The 27,343-nt window shown below is 40.5% G+C and overlaps 1 pseudogene; it reads left to right on the forward strand.

Moving 5' to 3' along the window:
• Positions 1 to 13,050: 13,050 nt before the first annotated feature.
• On the forward strand, positions 13,051 to 15,130 carry LOC133888525 (uncharacterized; annotated as a pseudogene).
• Positions 15,131 to 27,343: the final 12,213 nt, after the last annotated feature.

A 27,343-nucleotide genomic window follows, 5' to 3' on the forward strand; every position in this document is an offset into this window, starting at 1 on the left:
GGTGACAAGGGGTGACCCATCCACCCAGCACCAATGGTTGCATCACACTGTCGGCGGTGGAGCCAAGTGGCCTCCGTCGTAGGCTTCTCCCCCTCCCTTTCTCCCTTCCCTCTCCCTCCAAATACCTCTCAGATTTGGTGGTCTTCGTCATCTTCGGCAGCTTGCTGGCCATCACACACATGCGACCTCTCCTAGGCTCGTCGCTCCAGGGGTTGTGGAGCGTGTACGTGGCGGTGGTTTGGTGTGTCATGCAGTTGCCTTGGTTGCAGACATGTTTGGTGGTTGTCGTAGTCATGGGCGGCGCACTCGCCCGTAGGCCCTAGGTTGTTGGGATCTGTGCGGTGGCACCACATTCGTCGCGAGGGCCATTGAGATCTGCGGTAGTCAATTCTCTTCTCACGGCACTTGCTCCGTTTCGGCCTCCCCATTGCCTCAGCGGTTCCTCCCATTGTCAGATTTGTCTCTTTCTCTAGATCTTGCCCGTGGGGAGCTACGCGATCAGGTGGTAGCTTCATGAGCGGCATGTGTGTGAGGAGTCGACAACCGCTTCATTTGCATGATTGGTGGGGAGTGAGGGTTCTGGGCGAAAGCCTTGTCCGGCAGAAGCCGGAGCCAGTGATGCCCTTGGGTGCCGCTCCCATTCTTAGAGGTGTCGTCATGGTGTCCTTCCCCACTATCGGGATTCTCCAAGTGGGAACCCAATTCTGGCTTTCCAGACGCGTGACAATGAAGTCATCAACGCCGTGTCCTCCTTGGAGATGTCACTTTGGAGGTTATTCCCCATGTTTGAGTGGTTGTCGGCTTAAGTCCAGTGTTGGTGTGTTCGGCGGTGACATGGCCCACATCAGGTCTAATTTAGTTAGGTAGTTGGTCATACGGTGCTCTGGATCTAGTTTAGTTAGGTGGTTTATCCGTAGTGCTTGGGGTATAGTAGTGTACCTAGTGAACCAAATACTCTAGGTAGTGATCCAAGTAGCAAAGATGGAGATGCACTTTTAGTAGATAATGATATTCTAGAGGAGAACCAAGTAATGTATGATAGAGAGAATCTTGTTATGGCAATAGGTGTCAAATTCCCTTCAATGCAAGAATTTAGGTTGGCTGTTAGGTAGTATGCCATAAATGAGGAATTTCAGTTTGCAATCGAGAAATCAGACAAGACTAGGTACAGGGTTCACTGCAAGGAAGAAGGTTACCCTTGGAAACTTGTTGGCCGCCTTATGGCAGATAAAAAATAGTTAGAGTCACAATGTTGCTTGAGGACCATACATGTGCCTCCACCAGAAGAATTAAAACTAGAATGGCCTCTAATGGGTGGGTGGCTGATAAGGCACTTAATCTTCTTAGGAAGTCTCCTAATATGGGTGCTAAAGAACTCCAAAAGGAGCTGCAGGATAGGCACAATGTCACAATTTCTTATGACAGTGTGGAGATGAAAGGAGAAGGCCATTGAATATCTATATGGGAGATGGGAAGAGAGATTTATGATGTTGTACAACTTTAAGGTTGAGGTAGAATTGAGGTCTCTGGAAGTGTTGTGGAGATTGATACTAAGATAGTTGATGGCAATGTGTATTTTAACATATTCTTTTGTGCTTTTAGGCCATGCATTGATGGATTTGTGCATGGTTGTAGACCTTATATTAGCATAGACTCTACTGCCCTGAATGGAAAGTGGAACATGCATTTAGCTGCAGCTACATGTTTAGATGGATATAATTGGATATTTCCAATTGCTTTTGGTTTCATTAGATCTGAGAATGAGGATAACTAGATATGATTCGTGTCAAATCTGAAGAAGGTCATTGGAAATCCTCCCAAATTAGCAGTGTGCACAGATGCTTGCAAGGGTCTTGAGAATGCAGTGATGTTTGTGTTTCCTCAAGTAGAGCAGAGGGAGTGTTTTAGGCATCTCATGCAATGCATTTGGGCATATGCAATTTGCAGCTAGGTCATATAGAACAGATATATTTAAGCATCATTAAATATGGAGATGCAACTATGGATGAGGTGACTTTATGATACTGACATTAAATGTGAGTACATCAATAACAATCTTGCGAAGTGTTTTAACAGTTGGGTTAAAGGAATCAAAGATATACCACCAATTGATCTAGCAAATAAGGTAAGGGAAATGATTATGGAGTTGTTTGAGAAAAGGAGAAAGATTGTACATAAACTTGGAGGGAAGGTCTTGCCTGCATATTACAATAGTTGATTGCAAGGACTAGAAGCTTAGGTCACCTGAGGGTTATTAAAACTGCAGATTGGAGTGGTGAAGATTGGGACAATGCTGCCATAGAGAGTTAGACATGTGGTCAAGACAAAGAGCTAGGAATATACCTGTCTTGAGTAGCAGTATACAGGCAAGCCACACATTCATACTTTAGCCTTTTGGGGAACTCTAAGGAATGTCAATATTAAGGATTATGTCCATGAATATTACTCAATTGCCAAGTTCATAGATGCATACCAAGGTGAGATAGAATCTTTGACTGATAAGTCCCAAAGGTCCAAAGTCCACCTTGGTTTTGAGTTAGGGGCTCCACTGACAAAGAGAACAATTGGCAGGCAAAGGAAACTAAGGATGAAAGGCTTCCTTGAAAAAGTTGGTACAAGAAAGAGGAATCTTGACAAGTGCAAGAAATGTGGACTGATGGGGCACAGACAAGCAGGATGTACATCCAATGGAATAAAAAAGGCAAGTTCATTTCAATTATGTAGTGTTTGTCATATAAGTTACAATTGAATTATGTAATATTTTTTATACATCATAGGAAATACTATTCAAGGAAGAATGCAGCCAAGGGCATTTCAACTCCAAAGAAGAGACCTAGGGTCGAGGTGTCTGGACCACTGACTAAAGGCCCAGGAGTGAGGACTAGGAGGTGAATTGTAACATTTTCTTCCAAGTTTGCATGCAGTTTTAATGCCCCTCACTAACCTCATTGCCTCTAATTTTTCAGACAACTTGCTATGCTGTTTGGTATCGACTCTCCTAACTCCAACAATTGAGCAGGGGCAGCAACTCTAGCAACACCTACAACTTCACCCAGGGAAGAACTCACAGCAAGATCACTACAAGGAGTAAGAAGATTACTCCAATTAAAATATGAACTATGTCAGTTGTAACTTTATTTGTGTCGGCTTTGAACTATGCCAGTTGGAACTTCATCAATTTGTTCTTAACTATTGAAAGGATCGGTGACATCATAGGGGGTGAATTAGGATACTTAAAACTAATTGGCTCCAAAAACTTCACAACATAAATCTATATTAATTTCTATCTAAATATGCTCTAGATTCATCTAGTGTGTCTACTCTACTGTTCTAAAAGGTTTGCAACCTATAGCCAACCCTAGCAAACTACTCTAAGAAAGTAAACATGCAAATGATTGCAAGAAGTAAATACAAAAATGTAAATATGGTAGAGGGAGAAAACTTGTCACAAGGGATTTTATCCTGTTATATCGATGGCATAAACGTCACCTCTAGTCCATATTGGAGTAGCCACCTAGGCTATAGCTCTTGAACGACACCCGATCAAGGTTCTTGAGGGCCTTAAGTAGGTTGAGCCGTCAAACCACCAAGGCAAGACCTCACCACAAGTCTCTCTTTCGATCACTTGCCACTGTCTTCACTTCGGAGCTTGAGCCACCAAGAAAAAGGTCTCTGCGTCCTCTTACTAGAGTTTTGTCATCGCTCCACATCAAGTCAGAGGGTCAACAAGCTTGATCCACCAAGATCCAAGGTGTTGACAAGTCACCAAGACTCCAAGGAATCGGCGTACCACTTGGTACAAGTTAGGATCACTCATTGATCATCTCTCTAGACAGCAACTGATGAGGACACACCCGATCTTTCAAAAGGTAATATGATAAATCGATTGGTGGAGTTTCGATGTTGATAATCCAAAGGCTCCGATCAGAACAAATCAAGAACCCTCGTAACTACTACACCACTACTCCATGGTTATCAATTGTGCCAAGACACGATTGACCTCGTCAAGAAGGTTTTTCCTTCTAGCGAATCGAGAACACAAGTAAGAACAGGTAGATGTAATTTGAATATTGCTAATTACCAATGAAGCACTCGAGTTTGGGGTTCAACAAACCGATAAACGGCGAAACTATATTAAACAGAATAATCTAAGCTAAACACAAACCTAAGCTACGACGGCTATTGTGTATATATAGGGGAATATGAGGGGATCAACCTAGGGTTGTGCAGCCGTGGAAAGAGGCGTGCACAACCTGGAATCTGACTCCAACATGATTACAAAACCCAGTAGGGTTCAAAACGGTGACGTAATACCTTATTCCTTTGATTCTGACTAAACTATAAGGAATATTTGGTTGAGCTGATATCCATTGGAAAGGGATCATCGTAAGCTTTACAGAATGTCCAAGATTGCCTAAAACGGACTTCGTATGAGAGAGTATGACCGTTTTACTGACGTGTTGTCCTGAAACTCGACTTCGACCATGACCACGACTTCGACCACAACCACGACTTCGACCATGACCACGACCACGACTAGAGCTCAGCCTTGAGTCCAAGTAGACTTGGCCTTCGAGTGATGACGTCCAGGAGGGGTTGTGATGCTTCTCCTATATTCCTAAAAATAACACAAAACTTAATAGTACCCTATTCTTTTACGAAGAAAATATAAACAATAAGGGGCGAATTCACTTTGTGTGTATCCGAGGGAGCCATGCCCTTATCACCCTCCCCTTTCTTTACAACAAACCATCCTCGGTTTGCGTATAGCATTATTTTGCCCATAAATTTCTACACAAAATAAAATACGTAAGAAACTCTCGTTATGCAATATCATAAGTTCTTTATCAAACAATTCTAATTCTCTTTGAAACGATTGTACCTGATCATCATTGGTCATAGTAAACATCATTGGTACAATGTAGTCATGTATCACTTCTTTCTCCCTTTCTTTAAAAGAAGTGATACTTTCTTGCTCCCCTTCTTTAGAAGAAGTGCCATTGTATGGTAACCTAGTAACAATTTATATCTTCTATACAAAAAAAGGTGAAGCAATGGTTATAGTGCATGGTAGCATCCAATAACACTCCCATTCCTGTGAACTGCTTAGTGGATTGCAGATAGGACTAGAAAACCTTGACATGACATTAATATTGCAATTGCAGTTCTCTAAATATTCACTTTGTGGCACAATAATAGGAGGTTTCAGATTTGAATAAATATAAACTCAATGCACCATATACTCTAATTTGTCATTGTACTTGCCAATAACATGAAAAATATTATGTGACAAGCATGGCAAGTTAAAATTAAGTTTTAATTGCTCCTCTAAACTATTCAGATCTTCTTTCTCACTAGCAATGAATTGAACATGTTTAATTTCAAAATAAGTACTCATTTGTAAAACAGAATTAACATGTTCATGCATAAGTTGTGGTTATGATATAAGTAAAGCATTACTACACAACTTTTCTTTATCACAAGGAACAACAAGCAAATCATCATGTGACAAAGGTAAATCAGCAATAGTATCCACTAATGATTGCTCTACAATAGCATGGGTAGTGGGCAATTTCAGCACATCAAAATATTCCTCACATAGTGTGAGTGTAACACCTTTTTCATTACCTTTGTTCTCTATCTCAGCTGATATAGGTGCATTAGCATTTGTACCTTGTTGTAACAAGCATGGTGCGACAACTTTCTCCTCTTTCTCCTTGCTCTTCTTCTCATTTTCCTTCTCTGGTTTGTTCGCATTTTCTGTGGGAGGAGATGTAGCAGTGGTGGTGTGGCTCTCAAGCAACTTCTTCTTCTCTTCATCCATTGCTCGGTTGATTTTCTTATTCTTCAAAAGGTTAGTGACAACAGAAGGCAAAGAGCTAGATATATCCTCAATTGAAACTAATGCATCTGTACACTTCAAGTCATCGCATGGCAGTTCATTATCATAAATTTCAGCAAGATCAGATTTAGTGGTAAACATAACACAGGCTTGCTGATTTTCAGTCGGGGAAACAGAATTAAATGATGACTTGATGGTCATGCCCTTCTCTCCCCCTTGAAGCAAAGCCGCCCTCGGCTTTGAACAAGTATGAAGCACTTATTTCCTCCTGTTCACAACAATGGTTTTGTTGTCCTTGTTCTCCTAACAATTTTCATCTACAGATCTATTGTCTTGGTTTAAGTGCTGCACTTTCTTATGTAAGTTGTCGGTGTATCAAGTAAAGGGGTACCCCAGCTAACAGGCCCCACGAAGGATGCAAACAGCCAGGAGAACATCTCCTAAAAACTCTAATCGGTCGATGAGCTACCCCGACCAGTGCAAAGCCTCCAGCGACCAATCTCGCTACACCTTCACATAAACCCACGACCAGCCCCCCTGGTCGCGGGACTGGATTGGACACTCGCCCGAACATTTCTGTTCACCAGGCACTGGCTCCGACGGATAAGGTCGTAGGCGGTGCAGGGGGCGTTGTCCCATCCTGTAGCATCAAAGGCTGCGGAGTGAGACTCTACAGGCTGGCGTAGTGCCGCATGATAGATGGGATGTTGTCAGCCATCCGGCAGGGCAAGTGGACTGAGATGGCGCAGAGAGGCAAGTGGACGGGAACGGCGCAGAGGCAAGTGGATAGGGACAACGCGGAGAGGCAAGTAGACGGGGACGGTGCAAAAGGACACTATTCTGTCCTGTCGCATTAAATGCAGCAGGAAAAGGCTCTACGGGTTAAGCAAAGACGGTGCGCAGTAGCACGATATATAACGCTGTCAGAGCAAGTTGCATGCCTGGTACTCCATAAAGATGATTTGAGTTAGACATTAGAATAAGTAGAGGCCATCTGTGTAGAGCCTGCATGTAAGTTCTCCCTCTCCCTACTATATAAAGGGATGAGGACCCCGTTGTAACCAAGTGAGATCAATTCTGGCAAACTTCTAGAACACTGTTGTAACCAAGTGAGATCAATTCAGGCAAACTGCTAGAACACCGTTGTAACCAAGTGAGATCTACTATAACACAAAACACAGGACGTAGGGTTGTTATCCTGCGGGAGACCCGAACCTGTATAACCCATGGTGTCTTCGAATCCTTCATCTACACACAGACACACTCAATCCCTGAAACGTCATTCACGCACCCACCGTCTGACATACCCTGAAATCATCGTCAAGGATTTACCCTCGACACAAGTCATGTTTAAAAGAGGGTGAAATAAATCTTTTACGTATAGTAACCTTTAAAACATCCCATGTAGTATGTTTTAATTTATCGATGCATACTCTATTCCACCAGATGATGGCAAAACCTTTGAATTCAGTAGTGGCATGCCTAACTCTATGCACTTCAGGAACTAAATGTTCATTAAATTTCTGTTCCACCGTCATCTCCCAATTTAGATATTTTTCAGCATCATAAGCACCCGTAAAAGATGGTATGTTAAACTTGACTTTAGCAAATGGATCATCATTAACACGTGCATTAAGTTGCTCAAAATTGTTACCTCTCAGACCTTGATGGTTGAAGTTCAATCGATTCCTTGGTCGTGCATTAAATACGTCGTGGTTGCGCATCTCATTATCACCGACAACCTTATGTTCATGGGCCGCAACTCGAGGATACACATGCCCTTTGTTCGGTGGGTTGACCAACCGATCAAAGTGTGTATTGAGCATTGCAATACTATCATTTAGTCATTGCAACGTAGCATTTGTTTTCACAAGCTTCCTGTCGATGGAGTTATTAATAGTTTGTCAATGATCATCCAACACCATTATGAGCTCTTCCTTCAAAACACACTCTTTCGCATCCGATATTTCTCTTGCTATGGTTAGTAGCAATCAAGAGACAACAAAAACTAGGTGGTGGAGTTTGAAGTAGAATCACTCACTCTCAAGCATCTTACCACGCTTTTGCAAGTGTTCTTACCATACACAACAGTTGGCACAACCGGTGGCTGGTTTGTGATACCTTATCGGGTGTGAGTGAGGTAGTTGCAAGGGAAGATACTATTCTGATCGAGAGAATGTGTAGCTTAGATATGCAATATTTAGTAGCAAGGAATGCCAATTAATAAAATCAGATTAGCAAAGCTGAATAAAAGTTCGCAGTACTTATTACAGTTGCTGACCCGATCACGTTCCTAGAACTAACTCAAGCAAGCCGGAAACTATAACAGACACCAGCACAATGAAACAAAAATCGCAATGCAAACTGATTCCCTTTTTTTGAATTCTCTCTCTTCTTTTTTTTTTGCACTCTTTGCTTCTTCTCTTTTTTTCTATGCTTCTTGCTTTCTTTTCTTTTCTTTTTCTTTTTTGAATGTGACACAAACTCAAAACTTTTCTACTACCTTTTCTAAGACCAGTGAGGTATGTGGGTCAAACTTTTTTTTGAGAGTAGGGGTATAAAAGTAATAAAAAGATACTCTCTCTCTGAACTCTGGCTACCTCTATTTCGGCTATGGTGGTCGGATCTGAGAAGGTGGGCGGAGTGACTGGTCGGACAATGAGTGGATGGTCGGAGTGACTGGTCGGACCCTGAGTGGTTGGTCGGAGTGACTGGTGGATGGGTGGTCAGAGTGACTAGTCGGGACCCGAGGGGTGGTCGGAGTGACTGGTCGGGACCCTGAGTGAGACACAAACTTGGCTATAGCAGACTAGGCAAGCCGAGTAACTCGACGACTAAATTAGCAAAGACTCAACGCTAGAAACTAGAACATGATGACTCGACTAACAACAAGACACCGATGATGGACTCAAACTCAACAGCGCGAAAACTGAAAACAAAATTGCGAAAGGTACAAAGTGGTTTGGACAACGAAAAACTAAGATCTAAATCTTTTTTTTGGGTAATTTTCTGGACTCTGGGTAAAGGAACTCGACGAAATAAAAGGGATAACTCAGATTACCTAACGAGCAACCGAGGCTCTGATACCAGATGATGAGGCCTCGTCCGATCTTCCGAAAGGTAATATGATAAATTGATTGGTGGAGTTTTGACATTGATGATCCAAAGGCTCCGATCAGAACAGATCAAGAATCCTAGCAACTACTACACCACTATTACGTGATTATCAACCGTGCCAAGACGCGATTGACCTCACCAAAAAGGCTTTTTCTGCAAGCGAATCGAGAACACAAGTAAAGGTAGATGCAATCTAAATATTGCTAATTACCAATGAAGCACTCGAGTTTGGGGTTCAACAAACCGATAAACCGCAAAACTGTATTAAACAGAATAATCTAAGCTAAACCCAAACCTAAGCTACGACGGCTACTGTGTATATATAGGGGGACATGAGCGGGTCAACCTAGGGTTGTGCAGCCGTGGAAAGAGGCGTGCACAACCTAGACTCGGACTCTGACACGATTACAAAACCCGGTAGGGTTCAAAACAGTGACGCAACACCTTATTCCTTTGACTTTGACTAAACTATAAGGAATATTTGGTTGAGCTGATATCCATTGGAAAGGGATCGTTGTAAGCTTTACAGAGTGTCCAAGATTGACTAAAACAGACTTCGTATGAGAGAGTATACCCGTTTTACTAACGTGCTGTCCTGGAACTCAACTTCGACCATGACCACGACTTCGACCACGATCACGACTTCGACTATGACCATGACCATGACCATGACTAAAGCTCAGCCTTGAGTCCAAGTAGACTTGGCCTTCGAGTGATGATGTCTAGGAGGACTTGTGATGGTTCTCCCGTATTCCTAAAAATAACACAAAACTTAGTAGTACTCTATTCTTTTACGAAGAAAATATAAACAATAAGGGGTGAATTCACCTTGTGTGTATCCGAGGGAGCCGTGCCCTTATCAGCAACACCTAGTAACAACTCTCTCTAGGCCTATTAGCACTAATCACTTCCTAATCATGTGCTTAATTGCCTTGGATGATCACTTTAAACACTTTGGTGGCTTGGATGTCTTCTCAAGTATCTATGAGCTTCCCTAGACTTCAGCACACTCAAATGACCGAGTGGGGGGAGGGTATTTATAGCCTCAAACCTGGCACTAGTCGTTGCTCCAACGGTCACAAAAGACAATGAACACCGAATGATCCGGTGTTAACACTAGTACAAACATCGAACCATCAATGTGTATAACAGTAGAAAACTAACCATTGGAGCCACAATCAAAACCTTTGTGAACACCGAATATTCTGATGTAACTTTCAACTCCATCACTAGACTATCCAGTGTGTAGACTTGAGCCGATCGAGCCACATCTTCTTCACTATTCATTGTCCTATGTGTAGATCTTTAGGACATCGGACCATCCGACGTGCACTTCCACACCAAACTAGCCGTTGAGACCTTTTCCTAGAAAATGCTCCGGTGTGTGTATTCTTTCTGAGCACCTAACCATCTGGTGTGTGCAAATCTTCTGCACCAAAATATTCTTTCTGGATAATGCTTCGGTGTGTATATCTTGCCGAGCACCGGACCATCCGGTGTATTCAACTCTATCTTTTGAGAATATTCTGGTGTGTACTAGGCTCAAACACCGGACCATCCAGTGTAGACCAAGGTTCAATTTACCGACCGGAGCTTGGTTACCGAGCTCCGGCGGTAACCGAAAATGCGCGATAACCGCGGTTACCGGTCAAAAATTCAAAAAAATTCAGAGAAAATTCATTTGGCAAAATTTGAATTTTGGAAAAAAAATTGCGATTTTAGCTGTTCGGTAACCGCTCGGTTTTGGTCGGTTACCGAGCGATTTTCTTGCATTTTTGAATTGGTCGGTTACCGAGCGGTTTGGGTCGGTAACCGCTCGGTTTTCTCGATTTATCGAGCGGTTTTATCGAATTTCAGCGCAATTCAACAAAAAACCCAAAAAAGGGCTCAACCTTGTAAAATCAATAACTAATTCATTTGAGCTTCAAATCAAGTGAAACAAATTTTGTTGGCTTCCTTGTAACATGATCTACATGATAAAAGTATTTATACTCATAAAAAAGTTCAAAATTTTTTGTGAGAAATTGTATTTGTTAAACCAAGTTAAATGCATAGTTTACTCTTTGCTAATCCAAAAATCATGAAACTAATTTTCTTAGTCTTCTTACATGATCCTATGTCTTTTAAAAATACATGAACTCATTAATTAGCTATTGTAACATGCATGATTGTGTAAATATGTTACGACTAGATTAATTCATAACTGACCCATCACACCTTAAAAATTAGTGAAACTACTTTCATTAGCTTATTTATACTATGATTTACGTAGAAAAAATAATAGTAGACATGAAAAAGTTAATTACAGTGTTGTTTCTTAACATATTCACTTTATGCTTGTGAACTTTGTAAAAATCATAGAGAATTTAATAAAACTCTAAATAAAGTGAAATCAATTTTAAAGATTATCTTATAATACGTTTTATACAAGAAAAATATGTGTTTGCATGTTACACTTTTCCTTAACGTGAGTTAATAACTGAGCCGCACGTTTCAATTTTTTTCATTTTTTCAAACTTTCTCCCTATAGAATATGATGCAAACGACATTATTTTTGAAAACTTTTTTCACATAAGGTCTTAGAATTGTGTCTAGTTTGTTTTAAGATTTGTTTTTGAATTTTTTGAATTTTTTTTATTTTTTCGAATTTTTTAAATTCAAATTTCGGTTACCGTTCGGTTTCTGAAACCGGACCGGATCGAGAAGGTCGGTAACCGTGATTTTTGGGCGGTTACCAACGGTTTTTTGAACCCTGGTGTAGACATCAACATTCTTCTTAGCAAAAAAAACTCCGGTGTGTACACTTCTCCTTAACATTGGACCATCCGGTGTGTTGAACTGCAGAACCACTTCATATTTAGAATGCTCCGATGTGTGCACTATACTGAACACCAGACCATCGGGTGAGGTCATTTTTTCTAGGACTTCGCTAATTTAATTAATCTTTATCCTGACTTCGGTGGCTTTGTCATGTATAGCATCTATGAGACCTACTAAAGTATATATTTGATAAACATGTTAACCTCATTGACTATATTATTATTAATCATCAAAATCACATACATACCCTAAGAGGGCCATGTTCACTACAACAATACTTTTAGAATGTCAGTTGTAATTTGTGTAGGCTCAGAATTTTCTCAGTTGGAACTTCATTTGTTTGTTATGAATTATGTTTGCAGAATGTTAGTGTGAACTATGTGAGTTGTAATTTGTGTTGGCTATGAACTATGTCAGTTTCAAGAATTATTCAGTTATATTGTGAACTTTAGTTTGTGTTAGATGTGTTTCAGCTTGTTTCAGGGCAGTAGCCCCATTTTGTTTCAAAAGTGCTATTTACCCATGTCAGTTCAAACAGCTTGTTTCAGTTCAATACAACAAACATTGACATATATATTCGCCATATTACATAATTGGCAAACATTACATTGTCTACTTAACAAACACAACACAACAAAACACAGTATCTACTTTACAAACACAACACAACAAACATAGTCTGAACAACAACTAATAACATAAGAATCAACCCAATTGCAAGCAATCTATCCAACTTCACTTCAGTTTCTCGAATTGCACATGCAATCAACGCCAACTTGGAGTTCACTTCAGCAAGAGCGTTCTTGAGGCATTCTACTTGTTGTTTCAGCTCCACAATTGACACAATGTTGCTGCTCTCCACTCCAACAATGCCCTTGCGCACAAGGTAATCACGGTAATCATCCAACCACGTGAAGAATGTGCATCCATCTTGAACCTATGAAGCACAACCACAAAATCAACACACATAAGTCAAAACCAAACCAAAAGCACACACATTTTCAAAGCATTTGAGGAAGCACTTATCAGGATTCCTATATGTCCTCGAGGTTAGCTCCAAGATCTTCCCCAAACTGCATCTTGGGCAGCCGATTAGCGGCAACCCACTGCTACTGTGTCCCCCGTTCGATCAGAGCTGACCCCAACGACATCACCGCCTTCAAGTTCACTGAGTATGAGAGGACAGAGAGAAGGGAAATAGATCGGGATGGAGTGGATGAATGCGAGTTCACTGGGAAATAGAAAGGGAAATAGAGCAAGGGTAAAACGGTCACATCATGTTGCCTAAACAGTAAGAAATGAGTCGAAATGGTAAATCTCCGAACAGAAAATGCATTCTAGTGGTATAAGATCAAAGAAAATAAATTATGTGGCAATTCTTCCAAACACCAATATAACAGTGGCAAAAATCCAATCCCTAAATTTTGCTAGCGCACATAGGCGAGCCGTGGGGTCCATCAGGCAGCGACACACGAAAACAACCTCGTAAACCCCCCGGCCGCCTGACGCCATCTGTCCCCCGCCTGCCCGCCCCACGACCGCTCCGCTGCTTTTCCTCCTCCCCCACGCCCAGCCGCGGCCACCCGCCTCGTGCACCGCTCCGATCACTCCGTCACTCGCTGACCTCGCACTCCGCCCTCGCAGCAGCAGCAGCCTCCCTCCTTCTACGCCCAACACCTCACTTCCCACTCCCAGTCGCGGCGAAGCCCCCCAACCCGTCCCGGTCCCGGCCGGAGAGGCGGCGCAGCACCCCCCCGCCCCCACGTCGGAAGCAGGTCCAAGGAGCACGCACGCGCGGCGCCGAGCGCCGCATCTGGAGGACGCTGCGTGCGTATGCCTCGTTTACTTTCGGTCTTGGCTGTTTTGCCCGGGGTTTGAGGCGGGGGTGGGGGCGGGGGATAAGGTGCAATATGATTTGTATCCTGGAGCCTGCATGTTTTTATATTCAATAACTAGATGGAACAGAAACATTTTACGAGGAGCACATAATAATGTTTGGATCCCCACAAGGGTCAAATTACAAATATCAAAATCAGGAATATTGTTTTTGACTTGTTATTTGCCATTGACATTTTTCATAATTGTTTTATAAACAGGTTCTCCTGTAATTTTCTCCAGTAACTGAATATACAAATTGCAATGCACAGTGAACTTCTAGTTTTTTTAGTAGTTGGTTCTTGAAATTATATACCAAATTAGATAGTAGCAACTTCTATGAGTATTTTTGGAACTTTTTGTGTTGATTGGTCTTTGCTGTATATCATGCATGCAGGTTCATAACTAATTCTTGATTAGATTACCATTCGGGAGTAACTGCATTAGTTTGTATGCTAAGAAAACAAGTTTGTAGATAGGATCTCAAACAAGTTCCTCTGTCACCAGTGGTCCCAACGAGTGTTCAACTCCAGCGACCTTTAGGAAGTTCCTGCTAGGCAACCTTACCAATTTGATTGGATCTTCTTTCATGGGAAACATCGTAAACACTGTTAAGAGGCTCTCAAGCAATAATGCTGGTGCTATTCCCTTCCAGAGGTGTTCAAGACTAGACGAATCTGCTTCTGCTACAAAGGGTGGTATTAATGGATGTGAGGATTTTTATGAGGTGGGTAATGAGGAAATGCAACTGACTACAAGCAGTACATCAAGATCAGGATGTCTTGGTGATATCAATTTCTTTACTCTACCTATGGGTCATACAGAACCATCTGGTAATGATGAGGCCAAGAGAAAGAGAGACACTCAGAATGAAACTTTCCACACAGATGCAAGAGAACTTGTCTTTGTTGATCATTCTGAAGAAAGTGGTTTGATTTACAGTCATACTGCTGATCATATGTTTCACAGCTTGGAAGATGGAAGTACTGGAACTCCTAGAAGCCTAACGCTTGATGTTTCTAAAGATTTTTTAAGCAAAGTATCTCCTGAAGAAAACTGTTCCAGAAAACCTGATCTATCAGACGATTTGGAAAATAGTCCAGCCATAGATACACATAAGAGCAAAAGTTGAGACTGCACAGGGTTTCTCCTGCAGATAGTTTGTTCGATCGCAATGTTTCTGGTGACTTGGTTGATGGTGTTTTTGGTTGCAAAAGCAGTCTGGAAGCTTTATTAGAGGGACTAAGACACGGGAAAAGAACACAGCATAAATCGCTGAATGATGACATGGTACCAGTTGAAGCTATAACAGTTTGTGCTACTTTAGATGTCAGAGGTTTGGAAAGTACCCCTAAGGCTTCATTGAAGGGATGAGGAAAACGGAAAAGAACTACTACTAAAGCATCAAATCAGATGTTGGTGCCAAAAGAAAATATTGGAACTTTAGTTCCTTCAGATGTGATTTGTCTGGAAATTGTGAGTTTTAAACTCTGCACCTAAAAGGCACAATATTCCACTATTGTTTCAACTCAATCTTCTGAAATTCTTACAACCGGTAAAATGACGTGAACAGAGCGCTATGTTCCTCTCCTTTTTATTTTAAGGTTAGGGTTGAGCTATGTGACCTTAATTACATGGCATCTTAAATTATTTTTGTGATGTTCATTTGCTTAAATGAATGGTGCTTTTTCGTAAAAACGCCATAGCACAGAGGTAAAATATTTGAGAACTAACAAGAACATGCCATCGTAACAACTACCAAAAAAATAATTGCCAGATGTTACAAACAGCCCATCCCAAGCTCAATCATCAGATTTTGCCTTTAGGGCTGGCTGGCTGGCCCACTTCAACCTGCTTTTTTTTCTGCCTGGCCTAAGAGTGTCAAGGTGAACCTGGCATTGTGAAGGTTGATAACATTTCTTGATGTTTAGTTAGCACCTTCTAATGTTAATCACATTCGACATTTTGTATTTTATGCATACTATACATGAGGCTACTTAGGATTATCCACACTCGCAGTTCATAGCTCATCGAAGGATCAAATTCTTCGAGTAAGTTGTTGCAGGGTACTCCTAGATATTATCAAATAATCAACAGTCCAACTTCATATGTTAGTGCAGAAACTTTAATCATCCTTTATTCATTCTGTCATGGTTTTTTTCTCATTATCAGGAGTAGCCCAAGTGGCTTTTGGCTTGTTCATGACTTCTGATGTTTGTCATGTATGCAGTATGCTTCTTGAAATGGATTCAGTATAGATAGATAATCAGCTACATTGCACCATATGATATTCAGTACTTAAAGTGACTTGGTATTTCATGAAATGTGCTCGTATATGAACTATGGATTTATACTGAATTTGATCCATTAACCAGAAAAACAGCCTACAAGTCCATTGGTGGAGCAAAGTTGCAGAGATAAAATTTTGCAATGTAGTCCTAGATCAAGAATGACCAAAACTCCTCTTTCATATGTAAGTATAGAAAATATATATTATCCCTTTGGTATGAAAAAGGCTCTATTGAGTAATTGATTTTGAGTCCTGCTTGCACATTTGTTAATTGTTTATCTGTGATGGAAGAGTGCACCAATAACAGATTGGCCGGCATGCCTTCTTCAATCATCCTATAGCTTGTCATTTAGGAAGAAAGTTTCTAAGCTGTTCAAAAGTGAGTTCTTTATGTTTTTGCTGAAACTGGCATGCCTATGTGCTATTCCAAAACAAAACTGGGCAGGAATTTCAAGTTAAACTTGATTCTATTAGGAAGTGATGTTAAGCCAGTTTCATTTAGTTATTTGTTTTCATATAACCATATTTGATTTGCTATTTCTAATTTGGGGGCAGACTTGATTATATTAGAAACAGACATTACAACAGTTTTAGTTAATCCCTGTTTTGATCTAACCATAACGATTTGATATGCATGATCTTTCTTTTGGAATGTTTAAGGTGCATCAATTTCCACTTACTCGCAGTAAGGCTAAGAAATTGTCTATTTCCACACCTGTTCCTCTCAAAATGAAACAAAGCAGATCAGATGAAGTGTTTTGCCTTTGAACTTCTGCTTCTGCAAAGCTCAAAACATTTTCCTGTTTTGACCCAAGCAAGGGAAATTCTTTTCAGGTAGGCTGATAGTTCCGCTGCTGGATCCAGGAAGCCAAAACATTATCTATGGCCCGGTTAGTGACACAATTACTGTCCATTTCTGTCATCAGACAATGATGCCCAGGATTAGCACATGAGTGATATGTGATTGCTAAAATTAGTGAAGTTTTATATTGGTTGTATGCCTCATTAAACTTAGTTTTGCTGTAAATCCAAAAAATTGTGTGGCTTTTACTCGTGCTAACTATGGTATGCTAAATTATACTAGCAGCCACGAGCCATCATTGTTTATGTGATTGATACTCCAAATCTAGCGCCGGCACAGCAGCTTACTGATCATTGTTCACCACCAGTGTTGCTACTGTCCTGCCGATAGTCCTGGTTGAAGTACTCAATGTTGTATGGGACGGTGTTCACATGCTAAAAGTCTTAGAAGGCCTTCAGAAGAACATTCTACGTTTCCTATGGTGGTTAAGAATTTGGACTAGGCTCTTGATTTGGATTTGCTTCTTCTGTACTGTTTGGTGCCAGTACTCAGTTAATGGAATAATCAAATAGTTCACCCCAAAATATAGGATTTAAGTCAAAATTTGAACCTTCAAAGTTCTAACCTTTTTTTTCAGAAAAAACTGCTATCTTATTATGTCTTCATTAAAAATAAAGTTATTTTTAGTGCCCACTGTCATTTTTTTTTTAAAAAAATCACCTTGGGATATATATTTCTTGAAACAACCTCGAGTGAAGAATCAAAATCTGGGCCTAACCAAGACTCTACTTGAAATAGTATATAGGTGAGTGGCGTACAAATTTCATATGGAAGCCTTTTGATTTCGAGTTTTTTTTTTAGCTCAAGACAAGTTATTGATTTGCTCACAAATTTGAAAACCAAGTTGTTGGTGCCCACGGTTATTTTTTCTCAAAAAGGTAAGTCACTTTTGGGTTTATATTTCTTGAAACAACCTCGAGTACAGAATCGAAGTCGGCCTAATCAAGACTTTCCTTGAAATAGTATATAGGTGCGTACAAAGTTCATATGGAAGCCTTTTATTTTTGAGTTATTTTTTAGCTCAATACAAATTATATAGGCATTCTCATAATTCTGAACCACACTGCTTGATCCCTTTGCACGAGTTATGCTTGATGCAGCGTATTGTTCTTGCGAGCGAGATAAGCTTTTAGCAAGTTCAGGCATACCTTGAACTTTTATCGCGGCTGGTATATTTCTCACTGAATCCATATCACAGGATGGTTGCATCTGCGGGATAACCAACTCGGGAGTGCGAGGTCCTCTAGGTTTGTTCAGATATCTCGTATTCTCATGTCCGTACTCCAAGCCCTCGTTTTCAGTATTTGATGCCATATATACTCGTCCTGCAGGGAGCAACTTGGAGCCTCCTTCTAAGAGGAGGAAAAGGTCTTGGCGTTTGTCACCAGACCACTACAGATTGCTCACATTCTAGCAGAGGATTTGATGAAATGCTGCTGCTTGGATGCTTGTAATTATCTAACTAACTGCAGTAGATGGATCATATGTATGTAATGTTGTCTGGCATTTTGCTGGTGTCACTACTCACTAGCTGGGTTCAAAATTCGTTGGAGGTCCGAAATGTGTCGCGTCCCTCAGCGATTTCGTGGTTTTTGCAAAATTCGGTGAGAATTAAGCCAAATTCACTTGGTCAAACTGGTTTGACTGTGGCAAAAACAGCCGATTCGGTCGAGTGAAAACCGATCGAATTCTACCAAAACTGAATGCATTTTTTGTATTTTGTTTGTGGTAAAAAACCGTTAGATTTCCTAGGAAAATTATTTGAATTTTATCAGTTTTATTGAATTTTTAGTATAGTTTAAGAAAAACCATAAAATAGCTTAACCTTGTAAAATTGATAATTAATTCATTTGAGTTTTAAATTAAGTGAAATAAATTTTGTTGGTTTCTTTATAACATGATCTATATGATAAAAGTTGTATATTTTCTATTAGAATAATTATTTACTAAATATAGTTAAATGAATAGTTAATTATTTGCTAATACAAAAATTATAAAACCATTTTTTTAGTCTACTTACATGATCCTCTATCTTTTAAAAATATAGAAATCATGAAATAGCTATTATAATATGCAAGATTGAGTAAATGTGTTGTAACTAGATTAATTTGTAACTAATCAATCACACCACCAAAATTAGTGAAACTACTTTTATTAGTTTACTTAAACAATGCTTTGTGTAGAAAAAATAATGGTATATATGAAAAAGCTAATTACAATATTTTTCTTAACATGTTCACTTTATGCTTGTGAACTTTGTAAAAATTATGAAGACATTAATAAAACTCTAAATGAAGTGAAACTAATGTGGGCAATGGTGACATCATAAGAGGAGAGAGGGTGAATTAGGATACTTAAAAATTATTCGGCTTTAAAAACTTCACAAGGTATATTTATCTTAATTTCTATCTATATGTGCTCTAGGTTTATCTAGTGTATCTACTCAACCGCTCAAAATGATTGCAACCTACTCTAGTAAGATAAATTACAAATATGTAAATGAGAAAAGGTAAATAAGGTAGAGAGACAAACTCGGCACAAATAATTTTTATACCGTGGTATCGATGGCATGAATATCACCCCTAGTCCACATTAGAGCTCTACAAAAGATATGCTCCCGGTCGGCACGACTTTTCCGATCACGGCTCTTGAACTATTAAGTCACCAAGACAAAGTCTCAAGAATGATGAGCCACCAAGCCACCAAAGTAAGGTCTCACAACTAGTCTCTCTTCCGATCATTTGCCTCCGTGATCACTTCGGAGCTTGAGCCACTAAGGCAAGGGTCTCCGTGTCTTCGTAGACGTGTCTTACCGTCGCTTCACACCAAAGTCGGAGGGTCAACAAGCTTGAGCCACCAAGGCCTAAGATGCCAGCGAGTCAGCAAGACTCCAAGACACCGACGTACCACTCAGTACAATCTAGGATCACTCTTTGACCCCTTCTTCAAGCTGCAGTACCTAGCTACAACTCACTTTAGGCCTATAAACACTAAACACTTCTCTAATCTTGTGTTTAATCATCTTGGATAATCACTTTAAGCATTTTGGTAGTTTGGATGTCCTCTCAAGTGTGTATGAGCTTCCTCTAGACTCCAGAAGCATGCAACATATTTAAATGACTGAATGAAGGGATATTTATAGCCTCAAACCCGTCAACTAGCCGTTTTCCCAAAAGGTCAGAAAAGCTGTTAATACTGAATGATCCGGTGAGAACAGTAGTACTAACATCAGATCATCCGGTGAGTACAAACTCAGAAACTAGCCGTTGGAATTCCACTCACTACCTCTTTGAACACCGGACATTCCGATGTGCATTCAGATCCATCACCGGACATTTCGGTGAGTTATCTTGAGCTAGACCGCACCACTTCTTCTCTGTGTAAAATACCCAGGTGCATTGATCTTCAGAGCATCGGACCGTCCGATGGGTTGTTCTTCATTCTTTAACATTTGCAGTCGCCTTTGTAAGAAATGCTCTGGTGCTATAATCCGGTGAGCATAAACTAAGCATCAGTCCTTCCGGTGGGTTGATCTTCAGTTTTTGCACTTACATTCTTCTCTGCAAGAAATGCTCCGGTACTATCTAGTGTAGATCACCGAACTATCCGGTGAGGTCCTAAATCTTCTCCCCTTTGTCAGAAATACTTCGATGAGTTCAACATACAGAGTACTGAACTTTCCGGTGAGGCTAACAGTCTCTAAACACAAAGCTCCAGTGAGTGCAAACTTCTACGCAACAAACTATCCGATGAGGTCAATTCTCCTAGGACTTCTCCAATTCAATCAAACTTTGTCCCGACTATGGTGGCTTCTTGATGTATTGTATCTATGAGACCTACTAATATTTATTCTTGACAAACATGTTAGTCCTAATGACTATATTATCATTAATCACCAAAATCACAATTATGGCCTAATAGGGCTATTTTCGCTACAATCTCTCACATTTTGGTAATTGTTGACAACACAACCAAAACAAGTGGCAAATAATAAATGATACTAATTGTAAAGAGTATAAAGCCTTACCACATTGGTTGGATGCATATTCTTACCATTTAGTCCCCCTATATTATGGCTCTCCTTTTCTCCATTGCTACTATCTTTCTTGATCAACCCATGCAAGAGTTTCTCCCCCTTTGTCAACCTAGGTGCCTCATATTGCTTCTTATATCTTCTTCTTCTCTCCCTTTGTCAACTTCAGCATTCCTAGACATCTTGTATCTTGCTTCTTACTTTGGTTATCAGACTTCTCCCCATTTGTTAACAATATCAAAAAGGGTTGTAAACATATGTTGAACTCGAGGAATAGCGTTAGAGCACATGGGAGAGGGCTTCATAAATCATAATCCATATGAAATGATACCAATTGTAAAGGTAGGATGCATTGATATCAATTGAAAGAGACAAATAAGGATCATAATTCACGAAGATCACATGATATAATCTAAACTCCCACTTTATGTGTGCATACATATAATAAAACCACTTGTGAATACCACTTATAGGAATGTAGCAATATATGCACATCTAGACAATAAGTACATGTATGAAGTTTAAGTCATATCATGCACTGAAGTAGCTTAAATATAGAAATAAATTTACAATGATACCAATTGAAGTCTTTAAGCATTGCATACCTCTAGTGACGTGTTGATTTTTTCACGAGACTACAAAAGATACATCTAGCAACACATGTTAGTCTCAAAATCATAACCTATAGGATATACTCCTCCTAAATTTGTGCATACATAGTGTTGAATACTTGCGAGACATATACACTTGTTATTAATAACACTGGAAAGGGTACCTATGGATTGGTTCATGGCACATAAAAGATACCAATTGTGAAACTATTATTATGAAAAGAACCTACAGCTAATAAACCATGTAGGTTGCTCATAAGAAAGAGAGAAACAAAAGTAATCTACCATATGAAAACCTACACTAGGTATTGCAATAAATTAAAATAAGCACATACAATCCTAGACAAGGAAAATGAGCTACAACAATTGAAAGATTTTGCATCTAGCTCTATCGGTGTAAAGAACAGTGGGGTCCCCTCGCAGGTGGACCCATGTTGGTAAAATATCAGCAGGTGATGTATACCACGTTTGTCCGGAACCGTGGTTACCTCGCGCGACTAGTCAGCGACCGCGTGACCAGCCAATGACCACGCAACCAGGCTCTCCGACTAAGCTCCATGACCAGTCACCAGGTCGCAGGAGCAAACCCCGTGACCAGTCTCCTTTGGTCGCGGGGCAGGTATGTGTCTAAACAGTCTAATCATAGCAAATATTTTTTCACTCGAGTATTTCCCTTCCCCAGGTCCTCTTTCTAGTCAACCAAGGTGTGACCGGTGCAGAGCTACCATGTCCCGTCCCGTAGCATTAAACACTACGGGATGGCCTGACAGGCATGTCAAGAGGTTTTTTTGCAGGTGCGTAGGCGGCGCGTGGGGACGGGACAGGGCAGTCCAGGCGACCGGGATGACGCAGGCAGTGGAGCGATGGGACAGGCTCTATAGCGCCGTAGAGCAAGTGGGATACGTTTCCTCTTAGTAATGATGGTCCTAGGTGGGAAGCTCTAGCTAGGCCTAGGTCTATGTCTTGACTCACGTGGAGTACCAGGCTTGTAAAAAAGGAGGAGGAAGGCGAAGAAGGCTTGTAACCAATTGAGACCACAAGAAAATAATACACAGGATGTACGGTTATTACCCTAAGGAGGGCCTGAACCTAGATAATCCTCGGTGTTTTTGAGTTGCACATACACAAACAAATTCAGGAGACACTCCCCGAACAAAGATCACGCACCCGTCGTCCGATACGCCCCGGAATCATTGTCAGGGATTTTTCCCCAACAAGCACCATTAACTTTTTACCTTTGATAGGGATTTGGGTATATGATGATCATGATCTTCATCAAAACGTCCAATCTTATACACTTGGCTTCTTTGCTTGAACCTTCACTTCATTTTATGAGCCAAGTCTCCAAATCCTATAGCCAACTCGGGCTTCAAGTCTTCTTTGAAACCCAAACTGATTGGGGCCCCTTCATGTTGGTGATGACTTCCTTAGGCACACAAATGGGTTGGTTTCACTCCTAATTCTTTCTTCCAACCATATTTGTAACCACCTTACCATTGTTTTTCTTCTTGAGCTTATAGTGGTTGCTCTTGATCTTATTCTTGTAGTTTGTCTTGGTGTAAATGTTGGAGGTCTTATTGGAGAGGTTCATTGCTTTCTTTTTCTTCTTGATCTCTTTCATTACTTGCTTGCATTAGAAGGATTTGTAGTCTTCTTGATGACATTTGAAGCATGTCACGGTAGACTTCTCTGCAAGCTTCTTCACCATAGTAGCATGATTATCTTGAGGAGGTTGGACATTATTCTTGCCCTTTAATTTTGCTAAGTCCTTCTTTAGATTTTCCACTTCTTACTTGAGCTCATCATTTTCTTGTGCAATAAGTTCATTAGATGGTTCTATAAAAATATTCTCGATACATATCTCATTGCAAAGGGGTGAGCTAGATTAATAAATTAAATCATCACAAAAAGTGCAAACATCTACCTTAGGATTGAAACTAAATAGAGAGGTAGATTGCTACAAAGAGACCTTAGTTTGAGATTTAATGCACTCAAATTTAGCCATAAGCTCATCATACTCATTGTTTAGCAAATTGAATTTTTCAATAATTGCTTATAATTAGAAACAAAGGTAGTATGAATGTCATTAAGTGCATTAAATTTCTTAAGCTTTTTTTATTGTTTCTTAAGGGATCTTTGTTACTCATTGATCAAATGAGGAGGGAGAATCTTCATCAGATTCATCATCACTTATATCGTTACCCATACCTTTGGCCATAAGATACTTGTGAGATGGCTTGCATATCGACTTGCGTGATGATGACCTTGAGGAAGAGCTCTTCTTGGAGGGGAGGATAGTGAAGCTTTCATCACTTGAGCTTGAATCTTCATCTTCACTCACCCCTCTTCCCATCTTGCAAATGATTTGGCTCTTCCCCTTGTCTCCCTCTTGTTCTTGACTTTCTTCTCCTTCTTGATATGATCAATTGTGTTAACCAAATCTTTAATGGAGATAGGATGATCAATTTTGGCATTGATCATCTTCATATTCTTTTCTATCTTTGAGAAGAGTTTGGCCATCTTGAGATCAATTTCATCATCACTTGATGTGCTTTGATCATCCTCTTCAATGCTCTCTTCATCTTGATCACCATCATCTTCATTTGAGCTTGACTCTTGTTCTTGCTTTCTCATCTTCGCCTTCATATGTGAGCATTGAGCTTTCTTGCTTGTGATGGAAAGATTCTTAGCGTTGGATGAGGTAGGAGCTTCCACCTCCATATTCATTGTCATCTCATGGGCGGTGATCTTGCCGAGCACTTGACTTGGAATCATCTTTTTGATGTCATTGTTGTCGGAGATGATGGGGACTATCAACTTGTACTTTGGAAGAAGAGCTTGAAGTATTCTTCTTACCACTTGATCATTGTCAATTGGCGTCAAACCTAGCCTATTGATCTAATTGACAAAAATATTCAAACGTGAGTACATGTCATTAGCACTTTCATGGGAAAATTGTTTGATGCTATTAAACTTAGTAACAAGCACATGATTTTTCTTATTGCGCACATCTTTTGTGTCTTCATGTATTTCAATGAGACTAGTCCAAATATCATGTGCATTGGTGAGATAATAAACACAATTAAATGCATCAACATTTAAAGATGATAAAATGATACTCTTCGTCAATGCATCTAATTGCCTCTCCTTATTGTTGATGCGAGATCTCATTCCTTCCTTGGTGACTCTCAAAGTATCTAGACCCTTGACTTGCAAATAACAAGATATTAGAATTTTCCAATGAGAAAAATTTGTGCTATCGAAAAGTGGAGCACTATAGGTATCCATCATAACCCTAGACGTCATAACTCTAGGATGTTAAGCCTATCAAGAGCACGAGGCTTTGATACAAATTGTAGAGAACAATAACGTCCTAAGAGAGGGTGGTGAATTAGGACACTTAGAAACTATTCGGCTGCAAAAACTTCACAAGATAAACATATCTCAATTTTTATCTAAATGTGCTCTAGATTTATCTAGTGTGTCTACTCTACTGCTCAAGAGGATTGCAACCTACTCTAGCAAGGTAAATTGCAAGTATATAAATGCGGAAACATAAATAAGGTAAAGAGACAAACTCGGCATAAGGAATTTTTATCCTGTGGTATCGATGGCATGAATATCATCCTAGTCCATGTTGGAGCTCCACAAAGGATATGCTCCCGATCGGCACGACTCTTCTAGTCACGTCTCTTGAGTTACCAAGTCACAAAGATAAGCTCTCAAGTACGATGAGCCACCAAGACACCAAGGAAAAGTCTCACCATTAGCCTCTCTTCCGGTCACTTGCCGCCATAATCACTTTGGAGCTTGAGCCACCAAGGCAATGGTCTCCGTGTCTTCGTACATTTGTCTTGCTGCCGCTCCACACCAAGTTTGAGGGTCAACAAGTGAAAGTGCATCTAGGCCCCCTAAGTGGGTTTTGGCTTATTGATGACAAAATGATTAAGGGACTAATAAGTTTATTGAAGCTATGAACATGTTTTAGTCTCATTGGTGAAGTTATACGACATTGACGTCCCTCAAAAAGAAAAAAGAAGAGGTTTGTAGTACTCAATAGGATTTAATTTGATTTTATCTTTGAAATTGAGTCTAGAAAAGCCGTACTATCAAGAGGGATGCAATTGTTAGTTTTGATGGTGTCTCAATGCTCAAAGTAACCTATTAGAACCAAATGTTGAGAGACACATTCACCCACGGACACCGGGAAATAGGCAAAGTGTTCTAAGTCCGAAGTCTCCGGTGTTTACCGGATACTCCGGTACTCAATGTTTTAGGCCGGAGTCTCCGAGTGAGACTCTGCCAGAGAGTCTTGGTTCCGATTTAATTTTAATTGTCCGGAGTCTCCGGTGTTCACCGGATACTCTGGTGCTTGGTGAATTTTGGTCGTAGTCTCCGAGAAAGTCTCCGGCAGAGAGCCTTGGTTAGAATTTATTTTAAAATGACTGGAGTCTCCAGTGTTCACCGGATACTCCAGTAGTTGGAGTTTTCGACCGGAGTCTCCGAGTGAGACTCTGCCAGAGAGTCTCGGTTAGCATTTATTTTTAATTGTCCAGAGTCTCCGGTTTTCACCGGATACTCCGGTACCTGGAGATGCCAGAGAGTCCGACAAGTCTCCGGGCCTTTTCTTTGTGGCGACTAAGTGCCACCCAGAGTGTCCGGTGTTCACCGGATACTCTGGGCAGTTCAACAAAACTGTAACGGCTAGTTCTGACACTGTTCTGAGTCCGTTTTGGAATTATGGCTGGAGACTCCAGTGTTCACCGGATACTCCAGGTTAGATCAACTAGAACAGTAACGACTAGTTTTTGAGGGACAGCTATATATACCTCCACACCTCTTTGCATTGAATGCTTGCTGTTGCTGCTGAGCTACTCTTTGACAAAGCCTCCTAAGAGCATTCAAGAGCCCCTCCAAACCTCTCTAGTGATTAGATTGCTCCAAAATTGAGAGATTGAGTTTGGAAGAGTGATTTGAGTTGTTGAGCTAAAATCCAACCTTTGAGCATTGAGTTCGTCGTCAAGCATTCACTTGTGATCTTTTTCTCTTGGAGCCTCGTGCTCCTAGACGGCAAGGCATCGCTCGTAGAGCACCCAAGAGTTGTGGAGTGCAATGAAAAGTTTGTAATCACCGTCGATTTGAGTAAGAAAACCTAGCTTGATCTTTGTGGTCGCTAGGAGAGGAAGGGTTGAAAAAGATCCAGCTCTTTGTGAGCTCCTGAACAGAGACGTAGGCGCTTCTTAGTGAGGTGGCCAAACTTCGGGATAAATTCTTGTCTCCTTATTTTTGTGCAAGCTTTACTAATCGTTGTAGTTTTGGAATTTTTCCCAAATTCTATTATTTGTGAGTATCTTACTGTAGGGTATTGTTGTTTAAGTATTTTACTCCTAGTAGAACTTGTGGTATCTCTTAGATTCTAGTAAACTTGCTTAGTTTCATTTCGATTTCAAAATCCTGTATAACCCGGATAATCCGGACAAGACCGGATAGTCCGGTTACCCGGAGTATCCGACCTTCACTGGAGTATCCGGGTTCTGTTAATCCGCTGCTGAGTTTTAAATTTCAGAAACGCCTATTCACCCCCTCTAGGCGACTTTAAGTACATTCAATTTGTATCATAGCCTAACCTCCTACAAGGCTTCACTACTTGGAGGAATTTGAGATGTCAACATCCGGAAGCCCGAAGAGTCTAAAAGATGACCCATCGAAGAACGACGAAGGTAATTGTAAGGGAAAGGGAAGTGAAATACCTTTCAATTATGATTGTTTAAATTCTTCTAGCAATTACATCTCCGTACCATCCGGGCGTGCACTATTCTTTGATGGTACACATTATGCCGCTTGGAGGCTCAAAATGAAAATACATCTAATATCTCTTCATTCAAGTATTTGG

Source organism: Phragmites australis, chromosome 13 (genome assembly GCF_958298935.1).
Source record: "Phragmites australis chromosome 13, lpPhrAust1.1, whole genome shotgun sequence".
Lineage (NCBI taxonomy): Eukaryota > Viridiplantae > Streptophyta > Magnoliopsida > Poales > Poaceae > Phragmites > Phragmites australis.